Raw genomic sequence first — 18,460 nt, forward strand, 5'->3', positions numbered from 1 at the left:
GCAGTTTAAATAAGTAGGGGGTGAGGGGTGTACAGTGTGTTGAATACAGTTTAAATGTGTAGGGGTGAGGGGTGTACAGTGTGTTGAATACAGTTTAAATGAGTAGGGGGTGATGGGTGTACAGTGTGTTGAATACAGTTTAAATGAGTAGGGGTGAGGGATGTACAGTGTGTTGTATACAGTTTAAATGAGTAGGGGGTGAGGGGTGTACAGTGTGTTGTATACAGTTTAAATTAGTAGGGGTGAGGGGTGTACAGTGTTGTATACAGTTTAAATGAGTAGGAGGTGAGGGGTGTACAGTGTTGAATACAGTTTAAATGAGTAGGGGTGAGGGTTTTACAGGTTCATAACCAACTGGCATTTGATCTAACCTGTTGGAATTAGACACTCCCACACCGTTTGGTCATTACTTCCTCTGTCTAAAAGACTCAGTCTGATGTTCTCTGCCCCCGACATGCAGTCTAAAAACACCTGAAATGTGGGGTGGAAGTTTGGGCTATAGTCATAGTGAAACTGCCCACTCTGAAACACAAAATTTAAATTAATATTATCCAAATATAGACATCAACAGAGAGCTAGAATTACTGTATCTGGCCATATAGCCCTTAGAACTTGTTATCCTGTGGGAACTTCATGGTGTCAGGTACATGCACATAAAAACCACACATCATACCAGCAATAGCACATTACAAAGGAATACTTATATAGGAATGTATGGTAGTATGTGATGGCTATGCTTACTTTTGGCTGTATGGTAGAATTTGCCACGAGCTCACAGCAGAGACCATATTTTCCTCTAGGACTCAATGTGCAGTTGGAGCTGGATATAATGAAAGTACTCCCCTTCTGTTGATGTTCCACCTTCGAAGATAATTGTTCCATTACTTCAGGGCAAACTGAAACCTTCACACTAACAGAAATCAAGTAATGGCTACAGTGCCTTCAGAAAGTATTCATACCCCTTGATTTATTCCACATTTTGTCGTGTTAAAGCTTGAATTCCAAATTGTTTTCCTTTTCTCACCCAACTACACACAATACCCGATAATGACAAAGTAAAAACATGTTTTTAGAAATCTTTGCAAATCTTTTGAAAATTAAATGAATATTTAATATTTAAATATTCAATTAAGTATCTAATTTGCATAGGTATTAACACCCCTGAGTCAAAACATGTTAGAATCACCTTTGGCTGTGATTACAGCTGTGAGTCTTTCTGGGTATGTTTCTAAGAGCTGTGCACACCTGGATTGTACAATATTTAACGAGGCAGGTCAATTAAGAACAAATTCTTATTTACAATGACAGCCTACCCCGACCAAACACGGACGACGCTGGGCCAATTGTGCGCCGCCCTATGGGACTCCCAATGGGATGCAGCCTGGATTCGAACCAGGTACTGCAGTGACGCCTTATTCTTAAATAAATTATTCGATCTCTGTCAACATGGTTGTTGATTATTGCTAGAGTCATTTTCAAGTCTTGCCATAGATTTTCAAGCTGATTTAAATCAAATCTGTAACTAGGCCACTGATGAACATTCAATGTTCTCTTGGAAAGCAACCAGTGTATATTTAGCTTTGTGATTTATGTTATTGTCCTGCTGAAAAGTACATTTGTCTCCCAGTGTCTGTTGGAAAGCAGACTGAACCTGGTTTTCCTGTAGGATTTTGCCTGTGCTTTGCTCTATTCCGTTTCTCCCTAGTTCTTGCCGATGACAATTCATTACAGATAATTATATGCGTGGGGTACAAAGATAATGTAGTCATTCAAAATCATGTTAAACACTATTATTGCACACAGAGTGAGTCCATGCAACTTATTATGTGACTTGTTTAGCATATTTTTACTCCTGAACTTATTTAGGCTTGCCATAACAAAGGGGTTGAATATTTTTTGACTCAAGACATCTCAGCTTTTCATTGATAATTCATTTGTAAAAAAAAAAAATAATAATAATATATCATTCTACTTTGACATTATGGGGTATTGTGTGTAGGCCAGTGACACAAAAGCTCAATTGAATCAATTTTCAATTTAGGCTGTAACAACAAAATGTAAAAAAGGCATGGGGTGTGAGTCCTTTCTGAAGGCACTGTAGCTTGACTTTTTCAGTCTACAAAACAGCTCTTGCAGTGTGCAGAATGAATTCCTTGAGACTGTAAATATTACCTTACAAAGTGGCACATTCTTGGGCAACAAAATAACATTCAGTATGCGCTGCTGAGGTCTGTTCCCTTGTGGTTGGAGGAACAGCAGCACCTGGCTTCGGACCGGGAGGATGGAGAACACATCCCTGATGAGGCCAAAGAGGGAGAGGTGTGTGATGTTTACAATCACGTGTGTAGCAGTCGTCTTCAGTGGCTGAACAATCTCCATGTTGCCATCAGTAACATGGGCTACGGACAATTTCTCATCCTTCTCTGCAGAATAAGAACAATGCTTTAATTGACTGTAAATAATGCTTTAATTTACTGTAAGTCTCATCCAATGTATTATTATTATTGAATGTATTATTCAGTGGTAGTGTCATGTCATACCCGTTTTATTATTGTATTATTAGAAATGATGTATCACTTACCATCACACATACAGTGTGGGAGATGCAGTTGGCAGACAGACTGCTCAGGACAGTCAATGCTGAATAGGGGTCCTGCTGGTGTCATGGAGCCCAGGAAGATGCTGTCCCATTGAGTCATCATGTAAACCACATCTCCCTTCCCTTCCATCAGAAACACCAGTCCAGTGGAACTGCACTGGAAAAGACCTGCCTTGGGGCATTGGAGCCTGCAAGGCAGACAAAGGGCAGAGGTGACATTTAAAAACTCATTTTATAAATCAAAAGTGTCCAGTGCTCTTGACATAATGTCTTTGTAGATTATGTGTGGAACTGATTAGTGGTAAACATGACCATAGGAAAAGGCCATGATGAAGTAGTGGACGTTTCAGTAATCAATAGTTACCTATATGTAGGGTTGTGGTTATGTGTTGTAAGTTCTTTGACAATCTCAGGATTTAACATTGTTACACCTGTTGACACCTGTAACAGAAAAAGGAAGACCAGGCAACCCTAGTACATGGGATCAAATACTCTCAGACTGAATTGTTATGGTTGAGATGTGGTTAATCAACTCCCCACAAACATACCTGCACACACTTCCTACCATTCCCAGACTGTGATTCAAATACTTTAGTTTTTGTGTGTAAATCCAGTCTTGGAGTGAATTGCACTGTACTAGAGCAATCCATCAGTTTCTCATAGCACATCTTCATCTTGTTATACTCCACAGTGACATCATCTGCACAAGAGAAAGGATTCAGGACAAGCATCAGCTTTTAAATTAGAATTTCAGGATTTTAGAACTTGATGTTAGATATTGGCCAAATCACCTGAAATCAACAAAAAATAAGGGGGTGTCACGTCCTGACCAGTAGAGGGAGTATTTGTTTTTAATTTTGGTCAGGACGTGGCAGAGGGTATTTGTTTTATGTGGTTTGGGGTGTGTGTGTGTTGTATTTAAAGGGGGGTTTGATTTGTTAGTTCCGGGTTTTGGGTTATGTTCTATGTTTGTATTTCTATGTTCTTTCTAGTTCTTTGTATTTCTATGTCTAGGTTTGGGTGTTGGACTCTCAATTGGAGGCAGGTGTTTTTAGTTGCCTCTGATTGAGAGTCCTATATATAGGTATGTGTTTTGTTTTGTAGTTTGTGGGAGATTGTTTCATGTATAGCTTAGGGCCTTACAGGACTGTTTACTCGTTGTTGTGTTTCTTTTGGTGAATGTGTTTATTTAGGTTTTTCCTTCTTTCCTTAATAAAAGAAGATGAGTACACATATACCCGCTGCGTTTTGGTCTCAATCCGACGACAACCGTGACAGGGGGGTAGATTAGCTTTAATATTGGGGATAGATTGTAGCTTCCATCAATCTAATTGTCTGCATCCTTTCCAATCCCCCATATATTTTTGGGTAAAAATATATATTTATATATATATACACATACCCACGTGGATAAAGTTAGCTGATGTTTGTAGTGGCTGTTTAAAGAAATCTTTAACATATTATTTTACCTTTTCACGTGTGAGTTCCAAATATCTCTAATGGTTGCCCAGGTGTGACTTTCTTTATGCGTGTGATGTCAGAATACACTCACTGTTCCAACATGTGATTATTATGCAACAGGACAGTTAACCTGTGCTGCCCTCAACCCAAGGCACGCTGCCTGCTAATTATCTATTGGCTATGTTTCAACTTCAAATTATTTTCTATAAAGTTTTATTTTCTAAGAACAGTTTGAATTGAGGTGTGTGCCTCATTTTCTTTATATTGTGTTTTCGTTTCTACTGTAGCATACTGTATGTATGCATGCATGGAGCATCATGTATTAACAAATAATGCATTTAGATTCTTGCATTGTTGTACTGATTATGCTAATGCTAAGCTTTTTGCCAGCTATGTGCGGCTCCATGTTTGATGACATCATGCATTGCATTCTGGTTGTCACATAAGGGTCCGTCAGACCAAAGATGTTATAACAAAACGAGGTTAAGGGACAGTTCATTTGACTCAGTTATGGTGCTTTCAAGACAACTCGGAACTCTGAAAAATACAAGGTCAAATCATGACGTCAGTGATCTTCAGGTTGGAAAGTCAGAGCTCTAGAAAAAGGCCCGAGTTCGAAATCGGAGTTGGATGACCATTCAAAACTATTTTTCAGAGTCTAAGCTAGTTTTTTTCAGAGTTCCCAGTTGTCTTGAATGCACTGAAGTCAGACCTCAGAGTTCCAAGTTCCCAGTTGTTTTGAATGCGGCATCAGATTGTAACTATGATACCTCCGGGTTGACAGCTCAGACCCCAGTTTCCAGTGGGTTTATTTGTATTTATCTTATAAACTTCTCCTGTGTTGCCTCTCATTTATTGATAAATCCCCCATCATAGTAATATTTCCTGCATCATATCCCCCCATGATACCTTCCCCCATTTATACCCCCCAAGGACTTAAAAAAAAAACACAAATTAAATGAACCCCCACACACAAACCCCCGTTAAATGGTTTCCTCCTTGTCAAGTCATGTGCTCTGGTTCTTGTATACACTGTAACAAGTACATCGAAGATTTGTAATATGCTGAAAAGTGTCCAAAATAAGTTCATATTTTTCAGGCAATGGACTTTGTTTATTTGCGTTTTAGTGAATGTCATTCTGGGATTAGGGAGTTTGCTTGTCAAACATAAACAAACATGGCTGCCATCATTAAAGAATTTAGCTGCTGTGTCACGTCCTGACCAGTAAAAGGGGTTGTTTGTTATTGTAGTTTGGTCAGGGCGTGGCAGGGGGTGTGTGTTTAGTGTGTTTCGGGGATTTTTGGGCAATGTTCTATGTTAGTCTATTTCTATGTCTGTGTCTATTTATTCTATTTCTATGCTTAGTTTATTGGGTTGACCTTCAATTGGAGGCAGCTGTTCCTCGTTGCCTCTAATTGAAGGTCCTATTTAATAGGGGTGTTTGTTCATTGGGATTTGTGAGTAGTTGTTGTTCCATGTGTAGCTGTGTGCCTTACAGGACTGTTTCTCGTCATTGTTTTTGTTCAAGTGTTTTGTTTTGTTTCTTTATTAAATAATAAGATGAGCATACACATTCCCGCTGCGTCTTGGTCCCATCCTTATGACGAATGTGACATGCTGTTAGCTTAGCCGACACACATCTCTTTTGTAAACAATATTACATTTATCCCTTGTACTCACCAGAGATGTGGTACATTGTAAATCAGTCTAGCTGTTAGGTCGCTAACTTATGTTTTGTTTTTGTCAGCTTAACCTGTTATTTAGACTGGTTTATGGAATGAGTTTGGCTGTGGATGTGTTTCGCTTGATGCTTGGATGATGAAGTTTGCATTTATGTTTTACAATAAAAGGTGAAATTGAGGAATAAAGTTGTGAAGGCTTTTATTTCCCATCAGTTCAAACATTGTTTACATGCTTTTCAGACAACAATGCTGTTTAGATGCATTTGTTGCATCATACTTTCTGTTGCTATTGTTCCAATCACGTATCTGTGATGGTACGCTGCAGGGACCACTCAACACTGGATCATATGTGATCGTATACGACAAAGGTTTATTATGTATCTGTGAAGAGAAAATCTCACTTTTAAAAGTTAATATTCTGTTAATTCATACCCAATAATGTTGTTGACTCATACCAGACTCGTATTTGTGGTCAAAGCATAAAATGGAGAATAAAATTAAAAAGAAAAAACACTTAAAAAAACCTACTTTAAACTTTTTTTTTTACTATTTCCTCATAGAGGATGATGTCAGTCGGCCAATCAGGATGTATTTTGGCATTCATATTTTTAATGACCAGTATATGCCCATTCCAACACAGAAAAGCTGCTTTTAACATTAATTTACATTTTTTTAAAGTAAAAAATATGTCACTCCTATTGTCATTAATTATAGGTCATGTTTCATAGAAATGTGGAAAAACTGGACTGTTACTTTAAAACCATTAACCTCTCTAGGGTCGGCGGGATGAAATCGTCCCACCTACTCAACAGCCAGTTGAATCCCTTGGCGCGTTATTCAAATACCTTAGAAATGCTATTACTTCAATTTCTCAAACATATGACTATTTTACACCATTTTATAGACAAGACTCTCGTTAATCTAACCACACTGTCCGATTTCAAAAAGGCTTTACAACGAAAGCAAAACATTAGATTATGTCAGCAGAGTACCCAGCCAGAAATAATCAGACACCCATTTTTCAAGCTAGCATATGTCACATAAACCCAAACCACAGCTAAATGCAGCACTAACCTTTGATGATCTTCATCAAATGACAACCCTAGGACATTATGTTATACAATACATGCATGTTTTGTTCAATCAAGTTCATATTTATATCAAAAACCAGCTTTTTACATTAGCATGTGATGTTCAGAACTGGCACCGCAAACTTCCGGTGAATTTACTAAATTACTCACGATAAACGTTCACAAAAAACATAACAATTATTTTAAGAATTATAGATACAGAACTCCTCTATGCACTCGCTATGTCCGATTTTAAAATAGCTTTTCGGTGAAAGCACATTTTGCAATATTCTCAGTAGATAGCCCGGCATCACAGGGCTAGCTATTTAGACACCCAGCAAGTTTAGCACTCACCAAAGTCAGATTTACTATAAGAAAAATGTTATTACCTTTGCTGTTCTTCATCAGAATGCACTCCCAGGACTTCTACTTCAATAACAAATGTTGGTTTGGTTCAAAATAATCCATAGTTATATCCAAATAGCGGCGTTTTGTTCGTGCGTTCAAGACACTATCCGAAGTGTAAATAAGGGTCACGCGCACAATGCATTTCGTGACAAAAAAATTCTAAATATTCCATTACCGTACTTCGAAGCATGTCAACCGCTGTTCAAAATCAATTTTTATGCCATTTGCCAATGTAGCACAGAAATGATTATTTAGTCCACTGTCACATTAACTGATGATTGTACTTTTACCACAACCAAGTCTAAATGCTGTGCACCAGGTGTTTATAAACTAGGTTCTTCTTGAGTGTATTTTGGTGTGCTTTCAAGCCGCAAATATCTAAATTCAGCGGTCATAATTCAGCGGTCATAAAGTGCGGTCATAATTGCTATGGTAACCTGTGGAAACATGTCGATCCCAAGAGGAGTACTAACCTTAACCCATCTGAAAATGCACCCCTAACCTGCTGTGTGAAAGCAGAATGACAATAGCAACAGCACTTGCGTATATAGTATATTATTGTCACGTCCTGGCCAGTATATAAGGTTAATTGTTTTGTAGTTTGGTCAGGGCGTGGCAGGGGGTATTTGTTTTATGTGGTTCGGGGTGGTGTGTTTGTGTAAAGGGTGTTTGATTTAGTAATTCCGGGTTTTGGTTTATGTTTAGTTAATTCTATGGTTAGTCTAGGTTGTGTGTTTCTATGTTTGGTTGATTGGGGTTGGGACTCTCAGTTGAAGGCAGGTGTTGTCTATCTGCCTTTGATTGAGAGTCCCATATATTAGGGTGTGTTTGTATGTGTGATTTGTGGGTGATTATTCTGTGTATAGCCTTGTGCCTTACCAGACTGTTTATTTGTCGAGTGTTCGTTTTTTGTGTTTTGTTATTTTGTATGTTCATTTTTGAGATGAATTAAAAATCAAGATGAGCATTCACGTACCTGCTGCGTATTGGTCCACATTTTCTGATGACGATTTCGCATTATCGTCAGAAGACGAAGACAACAATTGTGACAGAATCACCCACCACCAAAGGACCAAGCAGCAGAGGAAGGAGCAGACGGAGTTCGAGTTGGACTGGCGGGAGAAGTGGACTTGGGAGGAAGTTCTGGACGGGGCCGGACCCTGGCATCAGGCTGGGGATTATCGACGCCCGCAGGGGGAAATTGAGGCAGCCAAGGCAGAGAGGCGGTGGTACGAGGTCAAGTACGCGCTGAAGGAGAAGCACGAGAGGCACCCCCAAGAATTTTTTGGGGGGGGGCACACGGGTAGTTTGGCTAGGCGTAAGAAGAGCCGGAAGCCAGCTACTCGTGGTTATATGGAGGAGCGTATGGGGTGGAGAGCGCTATGTTTCGCTGAGGAGCGCACTATCTCACCCATACGCACGCACAGTCCGGTGCGCGTTATTCCAGCCCCTCGCAGGTGCCGTGCTAGAGCGGGCATCCAGCCTGGTAGGAGGATGCCTGCGCAGCGCATCTGGTCGCCGGTACGCCTCCGAGGACCAGGCTACCCAACTCCCGCTCTACGCACGGCTACCATCAGGCCCCTGCACAGCCCAGTCTGCCCTGTACGGGCACCCCCTCGTACAGGGCTACTAGTTCCATCCAGCCAAGACGGGTTGTGCAGGAGGTAAGATCGAGACCGACTGTGCGCCTCCATAGCCCTGGGTTTCCAGCTCCTGTCTCTCGTGCGGACCCGGAAGTGCGTCAACCCAGTCCGACTCGTCCTGTTCCCGCTCCCCGCACTAGCCTGGAGGTGCGTGTACATAATCTGGTAAGCCCAGTACCAGCACCACGCACCAGGCTACAAGTGCGTCAACCCAGCCTCGCCAGTCAACAGTCTTCATCAGAGCTGCCCGCCAGTCAACAGTCATCATCAGAGCTGCCCGCCAGTCAACAGTCATCATCAGATCTGCCCACCAGTCAACAGTCATCGTCAGAGCTGCCCGCCAGTCAACAGTCATCGTCAAAGCTGCCCGCCAGTCAACAGTCATCGTCAGAGCTGCCCGCCAGTCAACAGTCATCGTCAGAGCTGCCCGTCAGTCAACAGTCATCGTCAGAGCTGCCCGCCAGTCAACAGTCATCGTCAGAGCTGTCCGCCAGTCAACAGTCATCGTCAGAGCTGCCCGCCAGTCAACAGTCATCGTCAGAGCTGCCCGCCAGTCAACAGTCATCGTCAGAGCTGCCCGCCAGTCAACAGTCATCGTCAGAGCTGCCCGCCAGTCAACAGTCGTCAGAGCTGCCCGCCAGTCAACAGTCGCCAGAGAGGTCAGACTGCGCTGAACTGCCGGAGTGGTCGGACTGCGCTGAACTGCCGGAGTGGCCAGACTGCGCTGAACTGCCGGAGTGGCCAGACTGCGCTGAACTGCCGGAGTGGCCAGACTGCGCTGAACTGCCGGAGTGGCCAGACTGCGCTGAACTGCCGGAGTGGCCAGACTGCGCTGAACTGCCGGAGTGGCCAGACTGCGCTGAACTGCCGGAGTGGCCAGACTGCCCTGAACTGCCGGAGTGGTCAGACTGCGCTGAACTGCCGGAGTGGCCAGACTGCGCTGAACTGCCGGAGTGGCCAGACTGCCCTGAACTGCCGGAGTGGCCAGACTGCCCTGAACTGCCGGAGTGGCCAGAGTGGCCAGACTGCCCAGACTGTCCCGAATTGCCAGACTGCCCAGACTGTCCCGAATTGCCAGACTGCCCAGACTGTCCCGAATTGCCAGACTGCCCAGACTGTCCCGAATTGCCAGACTGCCCAGACTGTCCCGAATTGCCAGACTGCCCAGACTCTCCCGAATTGCCAGACTGGTCCGACTGCCCCCCGGCGATGCCAGACTGGTCCGACTGCCCCTCGGCGATGCCAGAGTGGCCCGACAGCCTGGAACGGCCGGAGCCAGAGCCACCTCCAGAAATAGGTGGGTTGGGGAGGGGGGGTGTAGCACAGTGCCGTCGTTGACGGCAGCCACCCTCCCTTCCCTCCCTTTAGAAAAGGGGACTTTTTGTTGGTGTTGCTTGGGGTTATTTTTTGTTAAGGTGCTTCTGGGGTAGCACCTTTAAGGGGGGGGTACTGTCACGTCCTGGCCAGTATATAAGGTTAATTGTTTTGTAGTTTGGTCAGGGCGTGGCAGGGGGTATTTGTTTTATGTGGTTCGGGGTGGTGTGTTTGTGTAAAGGGTGTTTGATTTAGTAATTCCGGGTTTTGGTTTATGTTTAGTTAATTCTATGGTTAGTCTAGGTTGTGTGTTTCTATGTTTGGTTGATTGGGGTTGGGTCTCTCAGTTGAAGGCAGGTGTTGTCTATCTGCCTTTGATTGAGAGTCCCATATATTAGGGTGTGTTTGTATGTGTGATTTGTGGGTGATTATTCTGTGTATAGCCTTGTGCCTTACCAGACTGTTTATTTGTCGAGTGTTCGTTTTTTGTGTTTTGTTATTTTGTATGTTCATTTTTGAGATGAATTAAAAATCAAGATGAGCATTCACGTACCTGCTGCGTATTGGTCCACATTTTCTGATGACGATTTCGCATTATCGTCAGAAGACGAAGACAACAATTGTGACAATTATCTGTTTAATATTAGCAAACATCCATCCATCTGCTCTGTAACGTGAAGGGTTGTTACACATACAGACATTACACAACTGAATTTAATTTGAACGGTAACATACATGCCAAATGCTGCTATTCAAGGTGATATGGGCTGAAAACCTATATGGCATCACCAGTGGCTATGCATTTTTGCAACATGCCAAATGAACATCTATGTAAAAGTATATTATTAAGGGCTTGCAATGTTGCTACTGCAAAGAAAACATTTATATACCATGTCAAATCCTTTTTTAACTCCATCCATATGACTCAGCTGATACAGAGAGTATTCTAGAAATGACCGTAACGCTTTTGAATTATTTTAGAGAGCATTGAACTAAAGTGGTACCAACTGATAAACAAACCTGAAAGTAACAAACTGCGCACCTACTGTCTTTTTAAATGCACTTTTGGGACAGAACCCTATATGTACTGTTTTATCCAATCAATATCGAAACTCTTGAAAAATGTAGATATGGAGTGGCCCATCTCACTATTGAGACTGGTCGATACAAAACACTCCCCTAGATAAACGTGTATATACTTTTTGCAACAATGATTCCATTGAAACATAACATCATGCCTTGCTTTATTGTGGGTTATTCAACGAAATTAGGGGTGATCTTTTTTGTCAGCTGTCCAACCAAAATGAACATTTTAACAGTCTTGATGAAAATAATACATTATGTGACATTTTATCAGGTCCCGTGTGGCTCAGTTAGTAGAGCATGGTGTTTGCAACGCCAGGGTTGTGGGTTCGATTCCCACGGGGGACCAGTAAAAAAAAGACAAAATAATGTATGAAATGTATGTATTCACTACTGTAAGTTGCTCTGGATAAGAGCGTCTGCTAAATGACTCAAATGTAAATGCCAAAGCCTGCCACCCTATCCTCCAACAAATACATCATTTTTTTGTGCCTAATTGTCCTTTTATTGACTGTACTTTTTTATGCATACGTGTATAGATTATGCAATTCATTGTAGATTATGCCTGTACCACGTTTGACTATGATTGTTTTAGTGTCTCAAAACGAAATTTGAGTGGTCCACAATGTGATAAAAACAAATCTGTATTTTGTAGTATTGTATCATTGTGGAGTGACACTTTAATACATGTTTCAAACTATACTGTATAATGTGTCCAGAGCTTATATCAGCTAACTTACTGCATACTGCATTTCAACACATTTTGCCATGATGCAGAGAGAAAAATGTGTAGTTTTATAATGCTATTTTACACTTTGATATGAGGCTAAGAGAAAATGTTGCAGTTTTAAAGTTAATTTCCGGCAATTCTACACTTTTTGCAGTGGGACAGAGGAAAACGTGTTCTTTTATAGCTCGCGCTGCATTTGATTAAATTTTTCTCTGTGGATTATATATATTTGTGCTAATTTCCTGCTATTCTACACATTTTGTCATGAGGCTGAGAGAAAATGTGGGAGTTTTAAAGCACATTTCCTGCTATTTTACACATTTTGCCATGAAGCTGAGAGAACATTTGACAGTTTCAAAGCAAATTTCCAGCAACTCTACCCATTTTGCAATCATATGCTATCCGGCACTGAATGTGTCAAACCTTCAGGTTTATTAAACCACCCAGCATATCTTCCATGGCCTTCCGGAAAATGTTGTTATTCTTCATGTGATGATGTAGCTCATCTTTCATCCTTTCCAGAGAATCTTTTCCTGCATGCTCTGATGCCCCTAAAACACAGTCATAATATTGTTTCCATAACCATTGTATGACTTCATATGCTATTAACATTGCACATTCTACATACAGAGCATTCAGAAAGTATTCAGACCCCATGACTTTTTCCACATTTTGTTACGTTAAAGCCTTATTCTAAAATGGATGAAATAGTTTTTTTCACCTCATCAATCTACACACAATACCCCATAATGACAAAGCAAAAACAGGTTTTTAGACATTTTTGCAAATTTATAATGAGGAAAATGTTTTATTTAATACATTTTCTAAAATGTGGAAAAGGGGAAAGGGTCTGATTACTTTCTTAATGCACTGTACTTCAATCTGAATCTATCTCACGCCAATGTGAGTTACAAAAAGTTATCAAATCGCTTTGGGGCCCTGTTTGAGTGTTTTCAACTTCCCTGGCGCTATCACAAAATGGTTTGATATAGGGTGTCAATGGAAAAGCTCCTATTTAAAAATATATATACTTTTTTAATAGCTTACTGGTGCTATCACTTTGTTCATTAATTTCTCGCATGATTCTTCAGACTGTCGAACTCCTTCTGAGAAGCATCATTCAAAAGTCTCATAAGCCTCATCCATAGTTTGACCAATGGACTTGATCTTATCCTTGTGCCACTGTTCCACCTGGCACACCTCTTCTTTGCTGTCTGTCTGAAATCCAAACTCAACATAATCAATATAATACACTGATTCACATGTAAGGAGTATGTTTTCTGAGAGAAATACTTTGTTCTGCCTAAGTACAATACCATGTCGCTGCTTTTGGCTCCTTGTATCAGAGAGAGTATCCCTGTCACGTCCTACCCAGTATAAAGGGTTATTTGTTATTGTAGTTTGGTCATGGCGTGACAGTGGTGTGTTTGTTTTGTGTTGTTGGTTTTTTTTGGGTATTGTTCTATGTATTCTATTGTATTTCTATGTTCTTTCTATGTTGTGTATTTCTTTGTGTTTGGCCTGGTATGGCTCTCAATCAGGAACAGCTATACATCGTTGTTGTTGATTGGGAGTCATACTTAGGTAGCCTTTTTTCCACCTGTCTTTTGTGGGAAGTTGTTTTTGCACTGCTATGGTTAGCCTGCAATACTGTTTAGCTGTTGTTCGTTTTTTGCGTTTTCTTGTTTTGTGTAATATTCTAATAAAAGAATTATGAGCATTCACGTACCCGCTGCATTTTGGTCCAATCCTTACGACGGCCGTGACAGAACTTCCCACCACAAATGGATCAAGCAGCGGGGTAAGGAGCTGGAGAGGAGCTATCTGGAGTCGTGGACTTGGGAGGAGAACCTAGCCAGAGAGGGACTATGGAGGAAGGCTGGAGAGGACCGGGAGTGTTATGCTGGAACACAACTGGCATGGAAGCCTGAGAGGCAGCCCCAAAAATATTTCTTGGGGGCACACGGGTAGTTTGGCAGGGCCAGGGTTGAGCCCTAAGTCAAATCCCCGTGCTTACCAGAGGCAGCGTGGTACTGGTCAGGCCCCGTGCTATGGGGTGATGCTCACGGCGTCGAGGCCGAGCATCCACAGGCCGGTGTGCTCAGTGCCAGCGTCCCGCATTTGCCGGGGGGAAGCGGGCACACAGCCAGTACGGGTGGTGCCAGTCCTGCGCTCGAGACCGCCAGTGCGCCTCCACAGCCCAGTGTATCCTGTTCCCGCTCCTCACACTAGCCTTGGGGTGCGTGTCTCCAGTCTGGTACCTCCAGAACCAGCCCCACGCACCAGGCCTCCAGTGCGTCAGCCCAGTCCAGTTCGTCCTGCCCCTGCTCCTCGCACTAGCCCTGTGGCGCGTGAAAATAGTCTGGCGCCTCCTAAGCCAGCCCCACGCATCAGGCCTTCAGTGCGCAGCTCCAGTCCAGAGCTTCCGGAGACAGTTCCCCGTCTAGAACTTCCGGCGACAGTGCCCCGTCTAGAGCTTCCGGCGACAGTACCCCGTCTAGAGCTTCCGGCGACAGTTCCCCGTCCAGTGCATCCGGCGACGTCCTACAGTCCGGAGCCGACAGAGACGGCCCACAGTCCGGAGCCGACAGAGACGGCCCACAGTCCGGAGCCAACAGAGACAGCCCACAGTCCGGAGCCGACAGAGACGGCCCACAGTCCGGAGCCGACAGAGACGGCCCACAGTCCGGAGCCGACAGAGACGGCCCACAGTCCGGAGCCGACAGAGACGACCCACAGTCCGGAGCCGACAGAGACGGCCCAGAGTCCGGAGCCGGCGCAGCCAGAGTCACCCTTCAGTCCGGAGCTGGCGCAGCCAGAGTCGCCCTTCAGTCCGGAACCGGCGCAGCCAGAGTCGCCCTTCAGTCCGGAACCGGCGCAGCCAGAGTCGCCCTTCAGTCCGGAACCGGCACAGCCAGAGTCGCCCTTCAGTCCGGAACCGGCGCAGCCAGAGTCACCCTTCAGTCCGGAGCTTCCAGAGGCGCCCTTCAGTCCGGAGCTTCCAGAGTCGCCCTCCAGTCCGGAGCTTCCAGCGACGCGCTTCAGCTCAACATCTCCAGCGACGTACCTTAGCCCTGAGCCTTCAGCGGGGGTGGACAGGTTAGGTTGGGGACTAAGGCCGGAGACTGAGCCACCTCCGTGGTAGGAGGATTGGGGAGGGGGGGTGTTGCACAAGAACCGTCGGTGACGGTGGCCACACTCCCTTCCCTCCTCTGTAGTTTTGGGGATTTGTTTTGTTGTGGGTTATTGTTTTGTTAGTTTTTTGTTTCAGGTGCATCCGGGTTCTGCACCTTTGGGGGGGGGGGGGGGTACTGTCACGTCCTGACCACTATAAGGGTTTATTTGTTATTGTAGTTTGGTCCGGGTGTGGCAGAGGTGTGTTTGTTTTGTAGGGGTTTTTTGGGTATTGTTCTATGTTTTGTATTTCTATGTTCTTTCTATGTTGTGTATTTCTTTGTGTTGGCCTGGTATGGCTCTCAATCAGGAACAGCTATACATCGTTGTTGCTGATTGGGAGTCATACTTAGGTAGCCCTTTTTCCACCTGTCTTTTGTGGGAAGTTGTTTTTGCACTGCTATGGTTAGCCCTGCAATACTGTTTAGCTGTTGTTTGTTTTTTGCGTTTTCTTGTTTTGTGTAATGTTCTAATAAAAGTATTATGAGCATTCACGTACCCGCTGCATTTTGGTCCAATCCTTACGACGGCCGTGACAATCCCATAGGCTCCAGAAACATAGCCTGAAGTCTTTGTGCGGCGATCATTGAGATTTCTGAGAAATTCCTGAAGTTTGGGTATTTCTGCAACATCAGTTAAAAAACAAATATTTATTTCTACCTTTGGTTGGTGTCAGTGTTCTTTTCATGCTATTATTGATCCTGGACTCAAGTCTTGATTATTTTGTTTTCCTATTTCTGTTTCAGTTTGATTACCAAAAATGATTGATGAAGGCCATAAGCCTACTGTAGTTATGCATGCAGATCTCAAGTTAGGAATCAGGTCTTAGTATGAGTCAAAAGTGCAAGATATTCTTTGCCTAGGAGATGAGTCTTCTTACAATAGAATGAAATGTTAAAGAGGATATGAGGATAGCTTAGCATGCTGTATGTATGCACACTACCCACGAGATTTTATATAAAACAAGAAACTGCATTATTGACTATTATTGACATATTATCCAGGTTACATTTGGAGTTGTTGTTGACTGGGACATATCACATGTTTCAATTTGACAGATACTACAGGTCATGTTGAAATAGCTATTCTGCTTGGGTGAAGTTTGTTGCTATGTAAAGCAGTTTGCATTACAATACACACAAATAATCTCAAAGAGAGCATAGGCATGTAAATACAGGACACAATTAGATGTAATCTGTCTCTAAAGGCTTAGAAAAAAGTTTTACAAAATGGTTCTTTGTGGAGGGATAGGGGTCTACCAAGAACCGTTTGAGCATAATAACCCTCTTTGGAAAACAAGGGTTCTTTGTAAGGCAGGTGGTTCTACCTTGAACCTTTAACATCCTAAGAACAGATTTTAGAAGAAAGGGTTCTTAGATGATTCTCTGGAAGAAAAAATGATTATTTGGAAGGCAAGAAGGGTTCTACACAGAACCATATATAATATTTTCCAGTATGCTCTATTGCAGGGAGATTTTCAGAATTGTTTGTTTTACAATAATATGTGTTTTTCTCTGCATGTACATTGATTGGTTGATACATTTTATGCTACACAAAGATAAATAACATACTGTTTTCTAAATTTATCCAATCTGTTGGATGTATTGCGCCCGTTACTGAGATGGTTGTTCCAGTTAAAATGATTGAGATAGTCTCAGTATTCAATCTTCCCTACCCTGGCAGTCATTCTGAATGCAGGTTGCAGGAGACAATTCCACTTGTTGGATATCCTTACTCTGGCTGGATTCCAATAGGAATTACACATTACTTTGCAAGCCAGCATAATGTGACTTGAAGGCCTGATGTGGCCTGTAAACCAGGATATTCCCAACACCACTGTGTTTGGGTATAACTAGGCCCTCAAAGAAAGGCTTTGTGATATGTGAAATGTATTGTCATAAATAATAACATTTAAAGGCTAATAAGGCAGGTGGAACTATTCATATAGGGTTCTAGCAAGAACCCTCCAAAGATAATAAGGGTTCTCAGTAGAACCTTTCATAAACAGTTCTAGGCAAAACCCTTCATAGAGGGTTCTAGGTAGAACCATATACAGAGGTTCTTTGAAGAACGCTACATAGATGGTTCTAGGTAGAACCATATACAGGGGTTCTTTGAAGAACCCTACATAGAGGGTTCTAGACAGTTCCCAAGCACCAAAAATAGTTGTCCTGTGGGGACAAACCGAAGAACCCTGTACGGATCTACTTAGCACATTTTTTCTAATATTGTATGTCGTGGAGTCAAAAAAACACGTTCAGTTATCGTACCTGTCTCTTCTTGTTGGAAATGCTTTTCCTTTTGGTATTCCTTGGAACTCACAGTAAACACCTGAAGGAAATCCTTTCCCCCACTGAAGTGTTTCTGAAATGTGTTTATGAGACAATGACAGACAATTAAATTAAGTTCGCACACTGACATTTTGCAAGGTCTAAAAATGAAAATTCATTGTGCTCATGCTTCAACTAATTTAAAGTAATCAAATATATTTTTAAGATTTTGAAGAATATGACTGATAAATACCAGATTAGAATAACTGTCTTAACTTATTGTAAATAAAAATACGTACCTATTACTCAATAGTTTGTTTTGTATATTAGACAACAAAAATGTCTGATCAAAAGCTTTACGGTACAATTTAATCTTGCTCTCATGGAATTCCATGAAGTTCCTAAATCTTCACCACTACAACATACAGTATGAGCATGTTGACAAGTCACAGAATGCTCCTTTATGTCAGACATAACTTACCTTAACTTATTTTTGTTTGTTGAATTAGTCCCTCACTTGCCTCTTGTCACGTCCTGACCAGCAGTGGGAGTATTGTATTAGTATTTTGGTCAGGACGTGGCAGAGGGGTTTGTGTTGTATGGTTTATCTAGTTGTTCTGTTTCTTTGTTAGTCTGTGTGGCTCCCAGTCAGGAACAGCTGTATGTCGTTGTTCCTGATTGGGAGTCATATATTAGGAGTGTGTTTTTCACCTGGGGTTTGTGGGTCGTTGTTTTAGCACTGCTGTTATGTCTATAGCCTGCTAAACTGTTTCCTGTCGTCGTTTCTATTGTTTATTGTTTTTCCGTGTTCACAGTTTAATAAATATAATGATGAGCACGCAACCCGCTGCGCCTTGGTCCTCTCTCTCCTACGACAGCCGTTACACCTCTTGGTTGTTTAATTTCTTCTCAAAATACAGGTACGTGCATCAGCCTTTTGATTCTCCTCAATGTCGTCTGTCTTGGTGCAGATGAAACTGATGCTTCGACATTCTCCACCAGGTCCAAAGAGGCTAACGGTGCTG

At 42.6% G+C, this 18,460-nt stretch overlaps 1 protein-coding gene across 1 annotated transcript in view; it reads right to left on the minus strand.

The window, feature by feature from the left end:
* Positions 1-820: 820 nt before the first annotated feature.
* LOC106601847 (nuclear GTPase SLIP-GC) overlaps positions 821-18,460 on the minus strand; it is a 79,186-nt gene continuing 61,546 nt past the window's right edge. Inside the window, exon 25 of the mRNA XM_045715628.1 lies at positions 821-861. The gene's annotated coding sequence lies outside the window, so the exon portion shown is untranslated. The remainder of the gene's footprint in view (positions 862-18,460) is intronic.

This window comes from Salmo salar, chromosome ssa03 (assembly GCF_905237065.1).
Source record: "Salmo salar chromosome ssa03, Ssal_v3.1, whole genome shotgun sequence".
Classification (NCBI taxonomy): Eukaryota; Metazoa; Chordata; class Actinopteri; order Salmoniformes; family Salmonidae; genus Salmo; species Salmo salar.